The sequence below is a fragment of the Panthera leo genome, chromosome A1, assembly GCF_018350215.1.
Source record: "Panthera leo isolate Ple1 chromosome A1, P.leo_Ple1_pat1.1, whole genome shotgun sequence".
Classification (NCBI taxonomy): Eukaryota; Metazoa; Chordata; class Mammalia; order Carnivora; family Felidae; genus Panthera; species Panthera leo.
The window spans coordinates 135,523,243-135,541,060 of NC_056679.1; the positions used below are offsets into that span (position 1 = coordinate 135,523,243).

A 17,818-nucleotide genomic window follows, 5' to 3' on the forward strand; every position below is an offset into this window, starting at 1 on the left:
TATACAACTTTAGTTGTCAGTTATACCTTAATAAAGCAGGGGGAAAATAACAAAATAAAGGCAAAACTACCAGCAAAGAAATCTTAATCTTTGTTTATATACTTTACTAAAAAGTACAGGCATGATATTTTGGGAACAAATATATTAATATAAATGGAAAAAAAGTGTTTCTGTGTAAGGAAAAAATAAATACAATTATAACACCAAAGAATTTAAATAAAACCCTAAGACCTAAAAAAAAAAAAAAAAAGAAAGAAAGAAAGCACACAAAAATCATGAAAGGCAAAAGAGAACAGTCTCTTCAACAAATGGTGCTAAGAGAGCTGGATACCTGCATGCCAAAGAATGAAGTTGGACCCCTACTTCATGCTATATATAAAAAATTAACTTGAAATTTATCAATGACCTAAATGTGAGAGCTGAAACTATAAAACTCAGAGAAAAAGACAGAAAAGTAACTCTTTATGACAGTGGCAATGGTTTCTTAGCTGCAACACTAAAAACACAGCAACAAAAGAAAAAACATGTAAATTGGACTTGATCAAAATTTAAAATATTTTGGGCACCAAAGAGAGTACCTATTGAGACTAAAAATACAACTTGCAGAACAGGACAGGATATTTGTAAGTCATATATCTGATAAAAGTCTAGTATACAGTGTATATAAAGAACTCCTACAACTCAACAATAAAAAGCAAACAACTCAATTTTTTAAATGGGTTTAATAGTCATTTCTCCAAAGAAGATATATAAAGGACCAAACAAGCACATGAAAAGATGCTCAACATCATTAGTCATTAGGGAAATGCAAATCGAAACCACAATTAGATACCACTTCACACTTCCTAGGATGGTTACAATTGAAAAAGGAAAACAAGTGTTGGCAAAGATGTGAAGAAAATGGAACCCTCATATATTGCCTGTAGAAATGTAAAACAGTGCAGCCACCGTGGAAAACAGTTTGGAGGTTGTTCAATGTGTTAAACATAGAATTACCATATGATCCAGCAATTCTACTGGTAGGTATACACTTAAAATAATTGATGGGGCACCTGGATAGCTCAGCTGGTTAAGCGTCCAACTCTTGATCTCTTCTCAGGTCATGATCTCAAGGCTCATGAGATCAAGCCCCACATCGGGCTCTGTGCTGACAGCATGGAGCCTGCTTGGGATTCTCTCTCTCTCTCTCTCTCTCTCTCTCTGCCTCTTCCCTGCCTCTCTCTCTCAAAATAAATAAATAAACTTTAAAAAAAAATTGAAAACAAGTGTTCCAACAAAAACTTTCATATTAATTTTTATAGCAGCACTATTTAAAATAGCCAAAAGGTGGAAACAACCTGAATGTTCAACGACAGATGAAAAAATAAACAAAATGTGGTATAAACAAAATCATGGAAAAATGAAGTATTGATACATGCTACAAGATGGATGAATCTTGAAGACATCATGCTAAGTGAAAGCAGCCAGACATGAATGGTCACATATGGTATGATTCCATTTATATGGAATATCCAGAATAACCAAATCCTTTGAGAGAATCAATTTATGGTTTCCAAGAGCTACAAGGACAGGGGAATGGGAATGAATGTCTAATGGGTATGGTGTTTCCATGTGAGGTGATAAAACAATGTCTGGAACTAGGTAGTGGTGATAGGTGCACAACATCATGAATGTACTTAATCCCACTAAATGACACACTTCAAAAACAGCTAAAATGGTAAAAATTTATGCTTTATGTATTTTGCCACAACTTAAAAATTAAATAAGAAACCATTTGCAGCAACACGAATGGATCTAGAGAGTATAATGCTAAGCGAAATAAGCCAGTCAGAGAAAGACAAACACCATACAATTTCACTTATATGTGGAATTGAAGAAACAAAACAAATGAACAAAGGGAAAAAAGAGAGAGAGAGAGAGAGACACACACACAAACCAAAAAACAGACTCTTAACTATTTACAAATAGAACAAACAGATGGCTACCAGAGGGGACATAAGTGAGGATATGGGTGAAATAGGTGACGTACACTTAAAAGTACACTTGTCGTAATGAGCACTGAGTAATGTATGGGACTGTTGAATCACTATTTTGTACACTTGTTACTACTATAACACTTGTATGTTAACTACACTGGGATTTTTTTTCTTTTTTCTTTTAATATTTATCTGGGGGAGAGTCCAAGCAGGGGAGGGGCAGAGAAAGGGAGACAGAGGACCCAAAGTGGGCTCTGCTAACAGGCTGACAGCAGCGAGCCCAACGTGGGGCTCGAACTCACAAACCACAAGATCATGACCTAACCCAAAGTCAGGTGCTCAACTGACTGAGCCATCCAGGTGCCTCTGGGATTTTTTTTCAATGTTTATTTATTTCTGACAGAGAAAGAGAGAGAGCACAAGCTGGGGAGGGGCAGAGAGAGGGGGAGACAGAGAATCCCAAGCAGCCTCCACACCAGCAGCACAAAGCACCCTTGTGGGGCTTGAACTCATGAGCCGTGAGATCATGACCTGAGCCAAAGTCAGACACTTAACCGACTGAGCCACCCAGGCACCCATACGCTGGAATTTTTTTTTAATTAAATGAGAAAAATTAAATTATAGAGCTGGATCTAAAGGACACAGGAACCAGCTTGAAGCACCTCCTAATGGCCTATATAGGAAAATTGAACATGAAAATAAGTAGTAATAGAAATAAACTATATACCATTGAATAGAAAGGATATCTATGAGTCCAAACTAATATATGAGCCCAAATGGGGAAAAAGAAAACTTTTCCTTACAATGAAATGCCAACTGATATTTGTAGAAGGAATGATATAATTAGAAAATCACCATCTGGTAACCATTATAGTAATAATTCATTTAGACAAGAAACATCAATGAGTAATAGCTGGTAAAATTTGATGAGGAAGGAGATATATACAAGGTCTTAAAGTACCTCTCCACAAAACATGTATTAATTACAAAAGGAAAATGAATAACTTATAGTGGAAAAACCTGATCCCATGTTTATCAAGTGATCAAAGTTACCATTAGCAGTAAGTAATAAGACAAACTAAAATCAAGTGCAGCGAGAACACAGCAGCACCTCTATCATCAGTTAGGTTTATAAAGTTTACCAATATCCAAAATCTATAAAGAGCTCACCAAACTCCACACCTGAAAAACAAATAATCCAGTAAAGAAATGGGCAGAAATCATGAATAGACACTTCTCTAAAGAAGACATCCGGATGGCAGGCACATGAAAAGATGCTCAACATCACTCCTCATCAGGGAAATACAAATCAAAACCACACTCAGATATTACCTCACGCCAGAGTGGCCAAAATGAAGAAATCAGGAGACTATAGATGCTGGAGAGGATGTGGAGAAACGGGAACCCTCTTGCACTGTTTGTGGGAATGCAAACTGGTGCAGCCGCTCTGGAAAGCAGTGTGGAGGTTCCTCAGAAAATTAAAAATAGACCTACCCATATGACCCAGCAATAGCCCTGCTAGGAATTTATCCAAGGGATACAGGAGTACTGATGCACAGGGGCACCTGTACCCCAATGTTTATAGCAGCACTCTCAACAATAGCCAAATTGTGGAAAGAGCCTAAATGTCCAACAACTGATGAATGGATAAGGAAATTGTGGTTTACATACACAATGGAGTACTATGTGGCAATGAGAAAGAATGAAATATGGCCCTTTGTAGCAACGTGGACAGAACTGGAGAGTGTAATGCTAAGTGAAATAAGCCATACAGAGAAAGACAGATACCATATGTTTTCACTCTTATATGGATCCTGAGAAACTTAACAGAAGACCATGGGGGAGGGGAAGGAAAAAAAAAAAAAGAGAGAGAGAGAGGTTAGAGTGGGAGAGAGCCAAAGCATAAAAGACTCTTAAAAACTGAGAACAAACTGAGGGTTGATGGGGAGTGGGAGGAAGGTGAGGGTGAGTGATGGGTATTGAGGAGGGCATCTTTGGGGATGAGCACTGGGTGTTGTATAGAAACCAATTTGACAATAAATTTCATATATTTTAAAAAAGAACAATAAAGGATAACTAGGGGTGGTATCTCAGCAAAAAATAAAATAAAATAAAAAATAAAGTTTGCCAAATGACTCACCTCTTTAGACCTCTATTCCTTCATATGAAACGAAAAGGAAGTAGACTAGATAACATCTATTTTCTTTCCAGCTCTAAATTCCTACTATTCCAATACTTATTGACCTAATCTAAATATATGCCATCATGTTCATAACCTGGGGAGGTAGAAATTGTTCTCTTCGTTTAAGTGGCTAATGTTCTTATAGAGACAAATCAGGCATAAAGTGCACAAAATGACATACACAGTAAAACTTACGACCTTAGACTAATTTCATAGGGAGTACAGGGAAAGTCCAAGTTAGAGGGCTGTGGGGTTTTTTTTGTTTTGTTTTATAGGGTTTTTTTGTTTTTTTGGTTTTTTTTTGGCGGGGAGCACAAGTGGAGGAGGGGAAAAGAGAGGACAGAGGATCCGAATTGGGCTCTGCGCTGACAGACTGACAGCAGCGAGCCCGATGTGGAGCTTGAACTCACAAACCTCGAGACCATGACCTGAGCCGAAGTCAGATGTTCAACGGACTGAGCCACCCAGGTGGCCCCAAGTTTGAGGGTTTTTTAAGACCATAATACTCATTCTTTTTAACAGCATACCTAAGTTCAATGGTAAGAAAATGATGAAATGTAAATGAGTGATTATATAAATAAGTGCTTGAAAAGGTTTTTTTCCCCTGAAGAATGTTGAATATGCCTCCTCCCACTTTGTAAACACCATCCAGGATCTTAGCAAAGTCTCTGAGGTATGGAAAAAATGCTACAGGCCTTTCCTTCATGGCTCTCACACATTCCAATCACTAAGAGCATCTTAGATGCTCTAGACAGAAATCTCTACTTGGCCACTAGGCATTGCTTCAGAGGGGTAAGATTAATGTCATTTAGTTAAGCAGGAGAGAACCGTTCTGTAAAATAACTCAGGCCCTTAAAGCAATTCAAATTACCAAGAGCCTCATAAATAAATGCAATCATATCAATAAACAACTGGCAAAGCATCAAAAAGTGAAGTCTGAACCGATCTTATTATACCATTTGGCTTTCAGCTACCAGCTTTTGTGCAAACAGAAACATATTAATTGGTTAATTCATAATCTTTTAAGCTTGGAAGAGCCAATGTGCTATAATTATTTTTACTATCCCTTCAATATATAGAACCAACTATATAAATTCAAACTATCGGAGTTACTACAGGTTCTAGTAAAGAATGAGTTATTAGCTCATGTTGGGCTGGGTTATTATTATTATTATCATCATTATTATTATTCCATCCTACACTAAAAACATTAATTACAGTACCCTTGAATCAGTTGGACTTCTTTTCTCTCCTTCACCACTTGTATCTAATCAGTCACAAAATCCTGTCAACTCTCTTTTCAAATGTGTCTAGAGTCTAATCGGCCACTCTCATGAGCACCATTCCAGACCAGGCCGTCATCACCCCATACTTGGTTTAGCACAACAGATACAGGGCATGTACTATGGCTCACCGCATTTTTCAAAACCTGCTAATCAGGGGTGCCTGGGTAGCTCAGTGGGTTGAGCATCCAACTCTTGATTTCAGCTCAGGTCATGGCCCATGGAGCATCAAGCTCCCTCTCTTCCCCTCTGTCTCTCTCCCCACCCTGTCTCTCTAAAATATAATAAGAGGCACCTAGGTGGCTCAGTCAATTAAGCATATGACTCTTGATTTTTGCTCACAGGTTCTTGGGTTCGAGCCCCAAGTCAAGCTCTGCTCTGACAGTGCAGACCTGCTTGGGATTTGCTGTCTCCCTCTCTCTCTCTCTCTCTCTGCCATTCCCTTGCTTGTAGTCTCTCTCTATCTCAAAATAAATAAATATTAAAAATAAATAAATACAACTTAAAAAATAAAATAACCTGCTAATCAATCTGATGTAACTATCTCCCCATCTTTGTATCATTGCAAACCTGACCCAAGTTCTTTGTACTCAAGAGGTTTTTAACCAGGTTCATGACCAAGACCTGAGGTACTCTCCTGTAGATCTTCGAGTTCCCACCCTTATTTGGTGCAAACAGTCCTAACCCACCTACCTGTACTACTATCCTGCCCACACTCTTCCATATCCCATTCATCCCTTACAAATGATTCTATTAAATTACTTGCTGAAACTCCAGAAAACCGTGTCTTCAGCATTTCCTCAATAATAACTCCTGGGTCTCATTTGTGGCACCCTTTCCTCTGCTAATCTTCTAAAAGATAGAGTACTCTGAACTCAGGACTCCGCATTCTTCTTCTTTCTACTTTTATTCCATCTCCAGATGATGTCATCCAGTTCCATAAATATCTTACCAACCGACAACTCCCAAATTTGTATCTTCAGCTTTGCTCCTTCCTGAACTCCCAACTCAAATATCCGACTATACACACAAAATTTTTCCTGAGAAATCGAATAAAGCATACCCAAAGGCTTAACCCATTTCAGCAAATGGTTATCACCATCCAATTACTCAAATCAAAAACTGTGAATTCACTTGACTCCCAACACCCAATCCAACAATATACCTCTATCTCTCTGAAATATATCCCAGATCCAACTTCTAGAACCACTCTATTGCTGCTACCCTCATCTGAGTCATTAACATTTCTCACCTGGATTATTTCCATAGGCTCCCAACTGGTGATGAGGATCTGTCACTTACCCAAATATTCATTCAGAATATCAGACCTCAATGAAAAAGGAAAGAAGGTTAACTTGACATGATAAGCATTTAATGAAACCCTATTGCTGTTAGAAATGACCACTTTGAGGGTGCCTGGCTGGCTCAGTCAGAGGAGCATATGACTCTAGATCTTGAATTCAAGCCCACCTTGGGTATATAGATTACACACATACATAAATACATACATACATACACAAACGAACAGATAATCTTTAAAAAGAAAGAAAGAAAGAAAGAAAGAAAGAAAGAAAGAAAGAAAGAAAGAAAGAGAAAGAAATGACCACCTTGTTTCTTTCTTTTTTTGTCCTTTCCTCTTTCTATAAGTATCTCCCTCTTTCTTTCAGACTCCTTTTCCTTCTCTCCCCCTCATCTCGATTTCCTTTCTCTCTTCCTCTCCCTATTATTTTACTGAACAACCAGGCCAAGAGTATAGCAGGAAAATGCTAGGAGTTAGAAGTAAAGGTTTTATTCCTGTGGTCTGTCATGGTGAAGGAAAGTAATTATGATGAAGTCAGTTTATATTTCTGGCCCTCAGCTGTCTCATCTATTAAATAAAGAGATTATAGTGGATGGTCTCTGAGGTCCCTTAAAGTTCTAGAAATCTATTCAAGGTATTTATTGAGTAAAGTGCTATGTTCCTTGTTCTTAAAAGTAGGTAAATTCAATATTTTATATTTCCCTGAGGTGAAAAAAGCAAATTAGTTTTTTTTACAAGGCCTTCAATTGATCCTTTTCTACCAGGGGTCAGTGGCTCTCAATAGAAAAAAAATGCACCTCTCCCTTGGTATAGTCTAAATGTTCAATATTTCTGTAGTTATTTCTGTCTTTGGGCCCTCCTTGGGACAAGCAGTTTCCAAGAAGAGGCTAATAGGCCACTTAATATGAAGGCTATTAAGTTGTGTTCCAGGCTCTATGCTAAGCCTTTTTTTTCTCAATCCTTGAAACAAGTCTACATAAGGTGGGTAATATATTATCATTCCTCTTTCACAGAAGAAGAAAGAAACTAAGGCACAAAGAGGTGAAGAAATTTGTCTAAGGGAAGACAGCTAATGGGTGGTGGAGCCAAAATCTGGACCCAGATCTATCTGACTTGAAAGCCAATGCTCTGAAAGATTACCCTATACCACCTCCTTCCAGAAATACTACCGGCAGTCTATCCTTGCAGGTGTCTATCTCCTGCTGGACTGGCAAAACATGTGACCTCTGATGTCCTGGAGACCACAGCCCACCCTCTACCTGACCCAACAGGATCAAGCACACAGCAAGGGTTTTAAAAGCAAAGATTTGTAATTTCTTATGGTACTGGTACCAGCATGCGGGCCCTCAATAGACACTGTTGACTGAGAAAGGCCATGGTAAGAAGCAACTCATCATCTAGGACCATCTAATGCAAATTCTAGTGATGTAAAGTAAAAGGTTAGACTAAGGGAAAGATTGTACTAGGACTGGAGATATGGTCAGACTTCCCAGAAAGTCTAATTTCCATGACCTCATTATCATTTGCAGAAAATCGAGAGAGCTAGTGATAGCCCTAGAGAATTAATTTAGAAAATGATAGAAAAATTGTTTTAATTAAGACTCTAGGTATTTAAGTGAAATATCAAGTCAGCACATTTGTGGAAGTATTTCCCTTTTTTAAAAGGCTTCAAAAAGTCTTCAGAAGTAGGATTTAATTTGCATGACCATGTCCTGAGCAATATCGGAGCAGAATCAACTCTCAGGGGGTCTTTTGTACCTAAGGAATGTATGGATTTTCTGGCCTGTCACTAAGAGAACTGTGTTTGGGAAGAAGGAAGACCCTTGCTCGAGTAGGCTACTGAAACACCAAGATGTCTTCCTGGGTCACTGGTTTGGTACTGACAAAAAAGCAAAATCTGTAGCATTGCACATTGGCATTCAAATGTCCACAACCCATCTTTGGGATTGGTTGTCTAAATCTCCTTAAAACAAAGAGTTCTAGGTGGATGGAAAGATCCAGACTACCCTTTGGGTTGTTCTTGACTTAGAGAACTAGAACACTGGTGAGGAAACAGAGTGAGAGGCATCAGCAGACTGGCATAACAGGGTCATCAAAGTGGTGGATAGGAACTCCCAATGGAGGCCAACCAGCCCCAAAACAAAGACGAGCACAGGGAATAGCAGAAGAGATGTTTGAGAGGTTGAGATTCTCAATGGAGAAGATGTGCATCAACAAGGACCAGGCCAAAGAAAGGGAAAGAGCTAGAAGGTGAAAAAAGGAGGGAAAGTTTGAGCTCCCAATGGTTTTGCTTGGTAAGTGCTCAAGGTCAAAATTATTTATGACCTTCACCCTCAGCTTAATCTTCCAAACCCATCCCCTCAAATCGGCCTGATTTGGAAAAACAGAATTAGAAGCATTGTCAAGTAATAGTACTATTTCTGCAGGTGAAATGCTTATTCTGGATATTTCTTCTCTTTCTTATGTTTCCTGATAAGAATATTTTTCCAGCCCATTGAAAAAAATGGCACAAATGCAGCCTGTTTCTGATTTATAGACACATTTTCTTTTATTGTGCTTCACTTTGTTGCACTTCACAGATACTGTGGTTTTTTTACAAATTGAAGGTTTGTGGCAACTGCATCAAACAAGACTCTCAGCACCATTTTTTCTAATGGCATTTGCTCACTTTGTATTTGTCACATTTTGGCAATTCTCACAATATTTCAAACATTTTTGTTATCATATGTGTTACGGCAATCTCTGATCAGTTATCTTTGATATTACTATTGTAATTGTTTTAGGGTGCCCATGTAATTGTTTTGGGGTGCCCGTATAAGACAGCAAATTTAATCAATAAATGTGTGTGTTCTGACTGCTCCACCCACTAGCCAATCCCCCATCTCTGTCTTTCTCCTCAGGCCCCCCTGTTCCCTGAGACACAACAATATTGAAATTAGTCCTAATGAATAACCCTACAATGGCCTCTAAGTGTTCAAGTAAAAGGAAGAGTCTCACGTCGCTCACTTTAAATCAAAAGATAGGAATGATCAAGTTTAGTGAAGAAGGCATATCATAGATATGATAGATTGAAAGCTAGGCCCCTTGCATGAAATAGTTAGGCAGGCTGTGAACGCAAAGGAAAAGTTCTTCAAATTAAGTGCTGCTGCAATGAACACAAAAATGGTAAGAAAGCAAAGCATGCATCAAAAACCTTAAGATACCTAGGGATAAACCTAACTAAAGAGGTAAAAGATCTGTACTCTGAAAACTATAGAACACTTATGAAAGAAATTGGAGAGGACATAAAGAAATGGAAAAGCATTCTGTGCTCATGGATTGGAAAAACAAACATTGTTAAAATGTCTATACTACCCAAGGCAATCTACACATTAAATGCAATCCCTGTCAAAATACCACCAGTATTTTTTGCAGTGCTAGAACAAACAATCCCTTTTTTTAATGTTTTATCTATTTTTGAGAGAGAGAGCATGAGCGAGAGAGGTACAGAGAGGGTGGGGAGGACAGAGGATCCAAAGTAGGCTCTGTGCTGACAGCAGAAGCCCAATTCAAGGCTCCAACTCTCAAACTGCGAGATCATGACATCAAGCCGATGTCAGACACACAACTAACTGAGCCTCCCAGGAGTTCCTAGAACAAACAGTCCTAAAATTTATATGGAACCACAAAAGACTCTGCATAGCCCAAGCAAACCTGGAAAAGAAAAACAAAACTGAAGGCATCACAATTCCAGGTTTCAAGCTATATTACAAAGCCGTGGTCATCAAGACAGTATGGTACTGATACAAAAACAGACATTTAGGTGAATGGAACACAACAGAAAACCCAGAAATGGACCCACAACTGTATGATCAACTCATCTTCAACAAAGCAGGAAAGAATTTCCAGTGGAAATTCAACAAATGGCACTGGGAAAACTGGACAGCAACATGCAGAAGAATGAAACTGGACCACTTTCTTACACCATACACAAAAATAAACTCAAAATAGATGAAAGACCTAAATGTGAGACAGGAAACCATCAAAATCCTAGAGAAGGAAAGAGACAGCAACCTCTTCGACCTCAGCCAGAGTAACTTCTTATGAGGCATGTCACTAAAGGCAAAGGAAACAAAAGCAAACATGAATTATTGGGACTTCGTCAAGATAAAAAGCTTCACAGCAAAGGAAACAACAAAACTAAAAGGCAGCCTATAGAATGGGAGAAGGTATTTGCAAACAACATATCTGATAAAGGGTTAGTATTCAAAATCTGTAAAGAACTTATCAAACTCAACACCCAAATAGCAAACAACCCAGTGGAGAAATGGGCAGAAAACATGAAGAGACACTTTCCACAAAAGACATCCAGATGGTTAACAGACACATGAAAAGATGTTCAACATCACTCATCACCAGGGTGAATCAAAACCACAATGAGATGGGGCACCGGGGTGGCTCAGTCGGTTAAATGGCCGACTTCAGCTCAGGTCATGATCTCATGGTTTGTGAGTTTGTTTTTTGTTTGTTTGTTTGTTTGTTTGTTTTAATATATGAAATTTATTGTCAAATTGGTTTCCATACAACACCCAGTGCTCATCCCAAAAGGTGCCCTCCTCAATACCCATCACCCACCCTCCTCTCCCTCCCACCCCCCATCAACCCTCAGTTTGTTCTCAGTTTTTAAGAGTCTCTTATGCTTTGGCTCTCTCCCACTCTAACCTCTTTTTTTTTTTTTTTCCTTCCCCTCCCCCGTGGGTTTCTGTTAAGTTTCTCAGGATCCACATCAGAGTGAACACATATGGTATCTGTCTTTCTCTGTATGACTTATTTCACTTAGCATCACACTCTCCAGTTCCATCCATGTTGCTACAAAAGGCCTTATTTCATTCTTTCTCATTGCCACGTAGTATTCCATTGTGTATATAAACCACAATTTCTTTATCCATTCATCAGTTGATGGACATTTAGGCTCTTTCCATAATTTGGCTATTGTTGAGAGTGCTGCTATAAACATTGGGGTACAGGTGCCCCTGTGCATCAGTACTCCTGTATCCCTTGGATAAATTCCTAGCAGGGCTATTGCTGGGTCATATGGGTAGGTCTATTTTTAATTTTCTGAGGAACCTCCACACTGCTTTCCAGAGCGGCTGCACCAGTTTGCATTCCCACAAACAGTGCAAGAGGGTTCCCGTTTCTCCACATCCTCTCCAGCATCTATAGTCTCCTGATTTCTTCATTTTGGCCACTCTGACTGGCGTGAGGTGATATCTGAGTGTGGTTTTGATTTGTATTTCCCTGATGAGGAGCGACGTTGAACATCTTTTCATGTGCCTGTTGGCCATCCGGATGTCTTCTTTAGAGAAGTGTCTATTCATGTTTTCTGCCCATTTCTTCACTGGGTTATTTGTTTTTCGGGTGTGGAGTTTGGTGAGCTCTTTATAGATTTTGGATACTAGCCCTTTGTCCGATATGTCATTTGCAAATATCTTTTCCCATTCCGTTGGTTGCCTTTTAGTTTTGTTGGTTGTTTCCTTTGCTGTGCAGAAGCTTTTTATCTTCATAAGGTCCCAGTAATTCACTTTTGCTTTTAATTCCCTTGCCTTTGGGGATGTGCAGAGTAAGAGATTGCTACGGCTGAGGTCAGAGAGGTCTTTTCCTGCTTTCTCCTCTAGGGTTTTGATGGTTTCCTGTCTCACATTCGGGTCCTTTATCCATTTTGAGTTTATTTTTGTGAATGGTTTGAGAAAGTGGTCTAGTTTCAACCTTCTGCATGTTGCTGTCCAGTTCTCCCAGCACCATTTGTTAAAGAGACTGTCTTTTTTCCATTGGATGTTCTTTCCTGCTTTGTCAAAGATGAGTTGGCCATACGTTTGTGGGTCTAGTTCTGGGGTTTCTATTCTATTCCATTGGTCTATGTGTCTGTTTTTGTGCCAATGGTTTGTGAGTTTGAGCCCCGCATCAGGCTCTGTGCTGATAGCTTGGAGCCTGGAGCCTGCTTCAGATTCTGTGTCTCCCTCTCTCTCTGCCCCTTCCCTGCTCATGCTCTGTCTCTGTCTCTCAAAAATAAATAAATGTTAAAAAAAAAAATGAGATACCACCTCACACCTGTCAGAGTGGCTAAAATTAACAACATAAAAAGCAACAGGTGTTGGTGAGGATGTGGAGAAAAAAGGTGAGAATGCCACTCTGGAGAACAGTATGGAGGTTCCTCAAGAAACTAAAAATAGAGGGGCACCTGGGTGGCTCAGTCAGTTAAGCGTCTGACTCTTGATTTCAGCTCGAGTCATGATCTCATGATTTGTGAGTTCAAGCCCCACATAGAGCTCTGTGCTGACAACAGGGAGCCTGCTTGAGATTCTGTCTTTCCCTTTCTCTCTGCCCCTCTCCCCACACTCTTTTTATCTCTCTCTCCCTCTATAATAAATAAACATAAAGATACTAAAAATATAACTATCCTACAATCCAGAAATTGCATTTTTAGGTATTTACCCAAATGATACAAAAATACGAGTTCGAAGGGGTACATGTGCCCCAATGTTTATAGCAGCATTATCAACAATAGCCAAATGATGGAGAGAGTCCAAATGTCCATTGACTGATGAATGGATAAAGATGTAGTATATATATACCATGCAACATTACTCAGCCATCCAAAAGAATGAAATCGTGCCGTTTGCAATGACATGGATAGAGCTAAAATGTATTATGCTAAGCGAAATAAGCCAATCAAAGAATGACAAATACCATAGGATTTCACTCATATGTGGAATTTAAGAAACAAAACAGATGAACATATGTGAAGGGGCAGGGGAAGAGAAGAGAGGGAAACAAACCACAAGAGACTCTTAATGATGGAGAACAAACTGAGTTAACAGAGGGAGGTGGGTAGGAGTTGGGCCAGATGGGTGATGGGTATTAAGAAGGGTACCTGTTGGCGCGCCTGGGTGGCTCAGTCAGGTAAGCATCCGATTTCTGCTCAGGTCATGATCTTACAGCTTGTGGGTTAGAGCTCTGCGTTGGGCTCTGCACTGACAGCTCAGAGCCTGGAGCCTGCTTCAGGTTTTGTGTCTCTCTCTGTGTCCCTACCTTGCTTGTGCTCTCTGTCTCTGTCTCTGTCTCTCTCTCTCTCTCTCTCTCTCTCTCAAAAATAAATAAATAAACATTTTTTAAGTTTTTTTTTTAAAAAAGGGCACTTGTTGTGATGAGTCCTGAGTGTTGTATGTAAGAGACGGATCACTGAATTCTACTCCTGAAATCAATATTGTACAGTATGTCAGCTAAAATTTAAATAAAAAATTAAATTAAATTTTAAAAAGACAGCGAAACAGCCTTATTGCTGATATGGAGAAAGTTTTGGTGGTCTGGATAGAAGATCAAACCAGCCACAACAGTCTCTTTAGCCAAAGCTCAATCCAGAGGAAGGCCCTAACTCTCTTCAATTATATAAAGGCTGAGAGAGGAGAAGAAGCTACAGAAGATGTGGGGGGGAGAGGATTGTTTTAAGTTTATTGATTTTGAGAGAGAGAGAGAGAGTATGGGGGTGCAGGGGGGGTGGGAGGGGCAGAGAGAGAGGGAGACAGAATTCCAAGCGGGCCTTGTGTCGTCAGCATGCAGAGCTCAATGTCACAATGAGATTGTGACCTGAACCAAAGGTAAATGCTTAACCAACTTAGCCACCCAGGCACCCCTCAGAAGAAGATTCTTTAATTAAATAATGTTTGTTGTTTTTTTTAAACCTAACACTATTGCACACTTAATAGACTACAGTACAGTGTAAACATAACTTTTATATGTACTAGGAAACCAAAAAATTCATGTGACTCAGGTTATTGCGATATTTACTTTATTGGGGTGGTCTGGAACACAACCCACAGTATCTCTGAGGTATGCCTGTATTTTCTCCAGTCAACTCCAGCATACAACTAAAAGAGAAGAATTCAACCAAAAGAAAAAGAAAAAGAAAAAAATGACAACAGACAAGAATTCAAGTAAACAAACATAGTCTGTCTTTCTTTTAACTCAAGAAAGGTAACATTATTGATTCTACCCACCAAAAGAACATTAAGCACTTTATCCATCCCACAAAACTCTCATTTTTTTCTGCTTTCTTTTCAAAACTAACTTTTAAATTACAATTTTCCTCAAAGTGTATCGAGACATGACATTCTAAGCAATCACTGAGAAGTGTAAAGGAGAGTATAATAGCTGCAATTAACTTTGTTTATATATCAGACAGACTTACATTTCACTATAAATATTCCACATGAAAATCTGTGAAAGAGGGCCAATTATGCTGAGACGTTTATCTGTATGACATTTGTCAAAAGAAAAAAAATATGCTGCAGTTCCTATTTGAAAAAATTATTTCCTGGCATAATGCAAGATTGTACACTTACCAAAGGAAAAAATGAGGAGGAGTCTTGAGCTAGAATGATAAAGTGCATCTACTTTTAGCTGTAGGCCTCTGCTCCTGCACCCCCATCCTGTCATAAAAACACAGAGCACACGTAAAGGGGTGCTAATTCGTATCGCCTTAATTCCCTAGGAAACATCAGTGGACCCAGAAAATTTCCCTATCATGCATGCTCTGCTACAGAAAAATATATTCTGTTCCTAACCTTATAGCTCAAAATGAAATACCACTTGAAATTAAAGTCTGTTTGCCCTTATAATTCTTACTTGGAATGTGTTACCTTCATTTTGTTCTTCCTCCCCAACTGGTCACGTACCGTTTATCTTGGTTTTTAGGGGAAGAAAGACAAAACTTTTCGGTGTTTCTGTTTGCTTTCTGTCCTTTTTGCCCCCCCCCCCCCTCAAGGCTCCTTATTACAAATGTGGCCTTCAGCCTGGGTGGCTTAGTCAGTTAACCATCTGACTTCAGCTCAGGTCATGATCCTGCTGCTCGTGAGTTCAAGGTCCGCATCAGGCTCTGTGCTGACAGCTCGGAGCCTGGAGCCTGCTTCAGATTCTGTCTCTGTCTCTGTCTCTCTCTCTCAAAAATAAATAAGTATTTTTAAATGTGGCCTTCAATCAAATTTAGCAGAAGAGTTTGCATATATTTTCAATAATAGTTATAACTTCTATGATCTGGTCCTTTTAGGGCCCTACAAGTTCCACTAATTCAATCTAGAAAACCAGTTCCTTTGATCAAGGTATTTCTGAGAAAGACATCCACACATCTAGCCAGATAGTCCTTGGCAATAGGAAACAGGACTATTATTCATTAGCTGGGCCCTACCTGTTGCTCACAGCCAGCATCTGTTCTGAGAGGTTGTATCTTCTATCCTGATTAGTCAGTGACCAAGCTATCTCAGCTGTTCAGTATTAACACCCTAAATATGAGTCAAAGAAAGCCTTTATCAAGTTCAGCTTTGAAATCCTTCAAGAATAAAACATACCTACCATATAACCAAATTCGTTAGCTCGGGGGTTAACTTCAATGGAGCTTCATTAATGGCCTTACCCCGTAATTCCACTACATAAGAAGTGAAGAGCGGTTTTCCCACATACCTCTCCAGCTACCACCAAACCCTCACAGCAAAGCTTTCGGCCAGACTTGCCTACATACTACCTTCACCACCTCACCCTGCATTCAGTCTTCCAACCCCTTCCCTCACCACAGCATTTTCTCTCCCACTAGCATCTCCTCCCACCACAACCTTCAAAGGGCTCTCAGGGAGGCCACCAATGATCTCCCAATTGTTTACTCAGTGGGCCTTTTCTATTTTTATCTCAGTTGATTTCCCTGCAGTATTTCCCCTGTTGACCATTTCCTCCTTTCTGAAACTCTCTCCTCCCATGTCTGCTACGGTATTTTCTCTTGATTTTTCTCATATCTATTTCTCGACCTTCTAACCTTCCCCTTTCTCCACAAACCCATAAACCACGGACATTCCCCAGATCTTCACTCCATCTATACCCTCACTTAGGGTGATCACATTCCTTTCTGCCTCTGTATCAATGTGCATTACTGTAAATGTACAAAATTGAACTCAGCTTCTTTAAATCTGGTACTGAGCCTAAATCTCCTAGTTCAGCAACGACTCCCTTAACCAACCAGTCACCCAAACCAAAAACCGCGCCATTATTCCTGACTTCTAATTTCCTACTGACCCTCATATTCAATAGCTCAACCAATAATTCCAGTCTATTTTTCCTTCTTAGTACAGCCTGAACTTTTGACACTCATTCTCTCTCTACTAATACAACTCCAGCTCAACCCCTCACACTTCTTCCATTTCTCCCACCATGGAACCAGAGTTTGGCTCTCTAACTGGTCTCTTTGTTTTCTCTTTATTCTCCAAAATGATGCCAGAATCATCTTTCTGAAATGACTACCCACACGCATGCACGCACACACACACACAGTCTAGGACTTGCTTTCATTTATAAACTTTTGTAGCTCTCTGTGCATAGCACTATGCTAACACTATCATACTATACTCTAATGTGTTGAGAGTTATTTGTCTGCCTCCCTAGCTAGACTATCAGCCAGCTGAGGGCAGCTGATATGATGCCTAATATAGTAGGTGCTCACTTAATAGTTGTTGAATGAATGAACTGGAAAACCCTCCTGATACTACATGAGAAGAATTTAAGAAATGAAAGTGAGAGTTTGAAAGGGATAGGGAAACAAGGCTACCTCTCTGAAACTTCCCAATGGAAGGAAAAAAGAATGTAACTAACACAGGGCTTCTTAACTTTTGCTGGACTATGCATCCTTTTGAGCATCTGATGAAAATGAAGGGCTCTCTCTACAGGAAAAAAATATCCCTAAACACATCACACAAAATTCCACATATAATTTCAGGGATTCTCTCTACAGACTTCCTAAAGATCCATAAATCCAAAGTGTCATGGGAAAACATATGGAATAGTTCAGGTTGGTGTAATGAGAATGAGAATTTGTTCCAGGAAGAAAGAAAACTTTTCCTACCTCACATATTACCAAAAAACTATATATCAGACTCATTAAAGGCCCAAATTATGTTTTTAACTACAAGGTATTAGGGAAAATATTTTTATAATCCTGAAACAGGTACAAAATTATTAAGCCATAAAGGAAAGGAGTGACAGATTTTACTACATAAACTTC

At 39.3% G+C, this 17,818-nt stretch overlaps 1 long non-coding RNA gene across 3 annotated transcripts in view; it reads right to left on the bottom strand.

Moving 5' to 3' along the window:
- Positions 1 to 16,345, bottom strand: part of LOC122220995 — a 128,191-nt gene extending 111,846 nt beyond the window's left edge. For 2 of the 3 annotated variants that reach the window (XR_006203064.1, XR_006203065.1), the window contains exons 1-3: positions 15,962 to 16,345; positions 15,120 to 15,206; positions 6,694 to 6,769 (exon numbers count right to left, since the gene is read on the bottom strand). This is a non-coding gene — a long non-coding RNA (uncharacterized LOC122220995). Of the gene's footprint in view, positions 1 to 6,693; positions 6,770 to 13,651; positions 13,694 to 15,119; positions 15,207 to 15,961 lie in introns of those variants that run through there. The other variant, XR_006203066.1, reaches the window with a different exon arrangement.
- Positions 16,346 to 17,818: the final 1,473 nt, after the last annotated feature.